Source organism: Sorex fumeus, unplaced genomic scaffold, assembly GCF_029834395.1.
Source record: "Sorex fumeus unplaced genomic scaffold, SorFum_2.1 ptg000061l, whole genome shotgun sequence".
NCBI classification, from domain to species: Eukaryota; Metazoa; Chordata; class Mammalia; order Eulipotyphla; family Soricidae; genus Sorex; species Sorex fumeus.
In genome coordinates, this window is record NW_026606118.1 from 47,040,702 (window position 1) to 47,047,586 (window position 6,885).

Sequence of the window (6,885 nt, forward strand, 5' to 3'; positions counted from 1 at the left end):
CTGTTGTCCTCATTACACTTTAATGTTTTCTATTGATCCCTTGTAGTCATTTATGTTTATGAACTTTAGTGTGAATAATAGTGGACAGAGAGCATTTATAGTTGCAGATCCTCTAATCAATAAAACCACATGTATATTCCTATATATTTTGCATTTTAACACTGTGAAACCTTAAGAGTTATGTCATAAGGCACTGATTAGAAAGTCTAGTTTAAAAGACCTATTCTAAATATCATAATTATCAATTATAGATAGTCTGAAAACTATTAGCTGCTGAAAAATTTAAACATAGTGATTGTGGGAATCTTACAGTGGGAATTAGCTGCCTGTTGTAACCCTTTACTTATTTTCTGCAATGCCGAGCTTTTCAGCAGGGTTGATTCTATCCAAAATATAAAGTAAATCCTTTTCCTATTTTTTAATTCATAACAATTTTCTTATTTTTCTTTCTGGAATTAAAATTTAGCTGATTTCTGGCTTATTTTATTTTTATACTGTTTTAGTTTACTTAGTGATTTAAAGCTGAACTTGGGATGATAAATGCGCAGGTCACATTGGTAGGTATTTCTTTCAGATACTATCAGACTATTATCAAGAAAGGTGGATTTTTACCCTCATATTCCCTAAACAGAAGTGGATCAGTTTCATTTAAAGGAGAGTAAAATATTGATCCTCCTATGTTATTATTTCACGGTTACTAAGTTAATGTTAACAGTAAATTTTTTAATTTTCCTCCTATTAGAAATAGCCATTGTCTCTTAAGAGGTTTAGCGTATCCTAGATTCTTTTCTTGGACCTAATTTTCACTTGGTATGTACTTCAGACGTACATTACAGAAAAATATTTCTTTCTACTAAATGGCTGTGGGCTGGAGCCATAGCACAGCAGGTAGGGTGTTTGCCTTGCACGTGGCTGACCAGGGATCAATTCCTCCACCCCTCACGAAGAGACCGGCAAACCACTGAGAGTATCTCCCTCGCACAGCAGAGACTGGCAAACTCCCTGTGGCATATTTGATATTCCAAAAACAGTAACAAGTCTCACAATGGAGACGTTACTGGTGCCCGCTCAAGCAAATTGATGAACAACAGGAGGACAGTGCTACAGCGCTACTCCATGGCTGCATAACTGAGCTTTCTTTCCTGCTTGTGGTCTCTTTAACTAGAATGCCCATGAATGTAGTTATCCTTTCATTTGCCTTCTTTTCTTTCTTTGGTTTGTTTGTTTTGCTTTTGAATTTTGGGTCATACCAGTGGTATTCTGGTCTTGTTTTGGCTCTGTGTTCAGGGATCACTCCTAAAAGTGTCTGTGGGGGCTATATGTGGTGCCAGGGATTAAATCAGGGTTGGGCACATGAAAGGCAAGTGCCTTACATACTGTACTGTATTTCCAGTCTCGCTTGACTTTTAGTGAGCATAATAGCAAATCAAAGATGCTTTTCTTTTTTTTTCTTTTTTTAGGGCTGGACCAATAGTACAATGGGTAGGAGGGTTTGCCTTGGAAGCGGCCAGCCTACAGTTGGGTCCCCATATGGTCCCCTGAGCAATGCCAGGAGTAACCCCTGACCATCGCTGAGTGTGACCCCTCCAAAGAGATTCTTTTTATAAAAATTTATTATAACAAAATTTAAACATCTAAAATAAAAAATTTTAGAAACAGTGTATTTTATTTATAACTAATGACATTGTTAGAGCAAAAAGATATGAATTTAGATGTTTTGATTATAAACATTATACAATTAGCATTGTTTTCCACCTTTCTGGAATATTTCATTTTTAGGAGCCTGATGGACAGCCAGTAAGGCACTCACCTTGCAAGCAGCTGACCTGGGTTTGATTCCCACACCCCTTATGGTCCCCTGAGCTGGCCAGGAGTAATTCCTGAGCAGAGGCAGGGGCCAGATGTGGCAAACAAACAAACAATAACTAAATGGGATCCATATTCAGCCATTCAAGGACATCACATGCAGCAGAGAAAATTCCTCAAAGCTAAGGATAGAGGCAGAAGGGCAATTTTGGAATAGAGAAGCAGGAAGTCTTAATAGTTGTCAATGCTCAAAAAAGCAAGCAGAAATTTATGTCATTGCCCACCAAGTGGAAAAACCTTAATACACAGGTGATCAGGTACAATATTTTTAAGTTTTATGTCATAGCAATAGACCTAAGTTAACTCTGGGTCAAATGCTTATCCTTTCTCTACATCAGAAAGCCTTACTAGTCTCAAATAGATCACATTCCAAATTATTTCATTGTATGCTATGTTATCTGGCTATTGTACTATCCAAAGCATTAAAAAAATTCCAGTACTAAAATGTTCATCATTCATTTATAAAAAGAAATAATCAGCAGCCATTTAGCTTAGGAGAAAAAACATTAACTTAAAACAGACCAACTGGTGATCACACGACTACTTCTCCCAGAGGGGAATATAACATGACGCCCACCATAGCCATGACACTGGACTCCAAGCCTGGCTGTTTCACTCAGGACATCCCAGAGGGGGTCGGGTGAGAGCCCTCCCCGCCCCAAGGGACCCAACCTTGGCAACCGAAAACCTCCACAACCGAAATGCTGCCATGCCCAAGACCGCTCCCCACACGCTCGATCCTCACCTCACATATGAGTGATCATATTCCTGGACCACACTGCTGCTTTTGCAGTTGCACAACGCATCATAAGTCATTCCCTATCCATTCTCCATAATTACCACACCATATTTGATGGGGTTCAGGTAGTAGGCAACAAATCATAGAGGGATATATATATATGCAATATACATGTTTTCAGATATATGTACCAAAGCTCACATCAGCCAAACTTTAACCTGTTAGTAATATCCTACAGAATGGCTTAATGAGTCCTGCCCAAATAGAACAATCTTCACACTGTTTCCTATATGAACACTTTTTTGTAAGCATGTTCATCAGTCCTTCATAACAGACAATATGAAATATATTATTTTGGTTGTGTTTTGGGACTGGGCTTGGGGCTTGGGATGGAAACATCTCGAATTTGGTGGTGGGAAGGTGTAATGGTGGTGGTATTGGTGTTTGAATATTAAATGTAATCAAATATTGTGAATTAACTTATAAAAAAATAAAAAAAGACCAACTGGCAGAGATAATGAAATCAGAAAGTAACATTAATTATATTTTATAATTATAAGTATAAAAATCAATAGAAAATCATGATAAGAGAAATAACATTGAGATTGAAACATTTTGATAAAACACTTCGATGAAAGTTACAGCACTTCAAATGAAAAAGTTTATAATTATGGTTGATTGATTAGACAGCAAAAAAAAATTCAACAATTAAAAAATCCAAAATGAAATACCTAAAAAGATAAGTAATTGATGACTTATACCTACTTTCTTAGATTTTTGAAGGCATAATACTATCTTAAATGCCATATTTTATTTATATTTTATTCTCCTGCAAGTTATTCTTAATATACACATATTAATATATTTATAACATATATATAACATATGTAATATATGCAACACACATATATTATTATACATACATATACATTTTACATGTTATATAAAGATTTAAATGGAATTAATTTTAGAAATGCCAACTGCCAATGATAGTGATATCTTGTGCTACAGTGACTTAAAGAGGTTTCTCTAAGGAGAACACAATTACTGATGACAAAACCACACTTCTTTGATGTGTAATTACCAGTGTTGTTTAGTGACTACTGAATGGAAACTGGTCAAAAAATAGTTAAAGGGTAATGTGACATATCTTAGCAAAAGCAGGAAATAATTTATTCAAAGATATAAACAAATAATTAATTTTATTTTAGTGAAAATTTTGAGACACTTTAGAATCACAAAGTAGAGGGAAGTGGTATCAAAATTTTGGGAAAGAAATTTAAAATTGGAATTCGCCCACATTAGAAACTCTTAGAGTTTATTATTATTATTATTATTATTATTTTAATAATGTAGGAGTACTGCTATTTGTTCAGCCATTGATTAAGCTGATTGAATTGGGCATGAACTCCACATTACTTTTTTATTTTATTGTGTCACCGTGAGATAGGCTGGAGCGACAGCACAGCAGTAGGGCATTTGCCTTGCGTGCGGTCATCCAGCTGAGTTGGGTTCGATTCCTCCGCCCCTCTCGGAGAGCCTGGCAAGCTACCGAGAGTATCTCGCCCGCATGGCAAAGCCTGGCAAGCTACACATGACGTATTCAATATGCCAGACACAGTAACAAGAAGTCTCACAATGGAGACGTTACTGGGATCGCTCGAGTAAATTGATGAGGACTGTGACCGTGATCGTGACCGTGAGATAGAGTTACAAAGCTTTCATGTTTGATATTCAACCATACAATGATGAAACACCTATCCCTCCACCAGTGCACATTTTTCACCAACGATGTCTCAAGTATCACCCCCCCACACACACACACACATACATACACATCGTAGTCCTCACCCTGCCTCTATGGCAGACAACTTCCCCAATACTCTCTCTCTCTTTCTAATTTGGGGCATTATTTTTGCTCAAATTTTCCCACCACCATTCAAGCCTACCTGCCAGGGGTAGACACTAGATAATACATTTTCCATAGCTCATTTCAGATATCATGAGAGCTCACCACAGGCGCTATTGTAAATGTAAATTTCGAAATTGTAAATGGTTGGGTTCCAGAGACATCTCTGTATGGCAGTAACTCATTTTGGGATCCAATTGAAAGCCTCTGGGCCAGGGATGTTGGTGCACTAAGATGGCATGTAGAGGCAAATTGTGGGTGTGACAGCTAGTCTTCTGGGCAGGTGGTGACTCAGGGAAGGACAGCCCAGGTCCTCTGCCACCATGCGGCGTGGAGATTTAGTCCTGAACCTGCATACTTGGGCCTTGCTTTGAAATCTCTTGGTCACCAGGATTCCATTTGGAGTAGATGGGGAGACTGCACCTGCTCCACCTGGGGTATCCCGGTGATATTGGCTAGGTATGGGGCCCGGAGAGATCTCCGGTGCTGTGGTGTCATCTGGGACTTGCTGCTGTGTCTCTGGGCCAGGGCTGTTGGTATGCTAAGATGGTGCCTGGAGGTGAATTGTGGGCATAATAGCCAGTCTTCTGGGAGGGGAGGGACTGGGGAGGGACATCCCTGGTCCTCTGCCGCCATGCGGTCTGGAGATGTGGTCCTGGAACCTGCATACCTGGGCCTTGCTTGTGGAAGCTCTTGGTCACTGGGATTCCATCTGGAGTAGGCAGGGAGACTGCACCTGCTCCATCTGGGGTCCCCCAGTGATATTGGCTTGGTATGGGGCCCAGAGAGATCTCTGGCACTGTGGTTTCAGTGGTGTCATCTGGGACTTGCTACTGTGTCTCTGGGCCAAGTGTACTAATATGGTGCCCAGATGCTAATTGTGGAGATGACAGCCAGTCTTCTGGGCGGGCAGGCACCTGGGGAGAGACAGCCTGGGTCCTCTGCCGCCATGTTGCCTGGAGATGTACTCCTGGAACCCACATACCTGGGCCTTGTTCGGAAGCTCTTGGTCACTGGGATACCATCTGGAGTAGGTGGGGAGACTGCACCTGCTCCATGTTCCAGTGATATTGGTTCGGTATGGGGCCTGGAGAGATCTCTGCCACTGTAGTGTCTTCTGGGACTTACTGCTGTGTCTCTGGGCTAGGGCTGTTGGTACGCTAAGATCCACATTACAAAATTTTCAGCAGATTATACCTCGGTGAGGTCCATCCTGAGATGGTGGATTCAGACTTGGGCTATGGCGGCAATTTTGGATTGTGGAAGCAAGTTGCTGCCGGGGACTCTGCTTGGGTGAGCACAGGCCAACCTGTCCCCTCCAATTAACTCCAGACTGTTCAGCCATGTAAGGGTCTGAGATTAACTGCAGCTTTTGATCTCCTTCAAGATTTATTTAGGGGTCTCTGAGACAAGGCCAATAGTAGAGTTTAAAGGGTGGCACTGGAGTTGGTTCATGGGGTTGACTGCCAGTTCTTCCATGTTTATTGAGTAGTGGGGGAGGTAGCCCATCCCAACTGTTGAGTGAGCTTGTATAGCTGAAGTGGTTTTTGGGTGCAACTCCCACATACTTAACTTTTGGCTGTTTAATTTCTTGGTAAACTTCTTCCCAAGTTGTTGGGGTCTGGTCAAAGGCACAGCAGCAATGTTAGGGTATCAGGAAGCTTGAAGGCAACATCAGGCTGCTGATGCACTCGCCCCACAGGTACAGGTTGATCTGTTGGTGGCACCATGCCCCCGAGCATTGATTATTATTAAGATATAAAATGTATATTCTCTGACTTAGCCTAATTACAAAGTTGTATCTAGCTTTCTCAAAAAATAAGAGTTTCTGTATGACCCAGTTATTCTACTTCTTGACATCTACCCCAAAAATACTGTTTATAAAAGATTTATGCATATCTTTGTTCATTGCAATACTACTTAGTAAAAAATGGATATGGGACCCAGGGTATGGAAACACAAATGTACAACAGCAAATAAATGGATAAAGAAATTGTGATGCACACATACACACACACACAGGAATGCTAAGAGAAAAATGAAATTATGCTGGTTTCTGAAAATTGGATGGAACTTAAGGGCACTATAGTAATTGAGATAAGACAGAAGGAGAAGGGCAAGTAGAATATGACATCACTCATCTGTGGAATATAGTGAAATAGAACAGGGAATGAACCAAATAATGACAAACGCTTTGTCTTGGAATACCAAACAGAGAATACCAATTAGGGTAGGAAGGATCAGGTGAATTAGAAACAAGACTGGGTCATTGGCAGAGATCCTTGGTGAGGTTTGAACTGTGGATATCAAGGTCATAGCATCAATAGCACTTTAATATTGTCCTCCTGTTGTTCATCGATTTGCTCTTGCG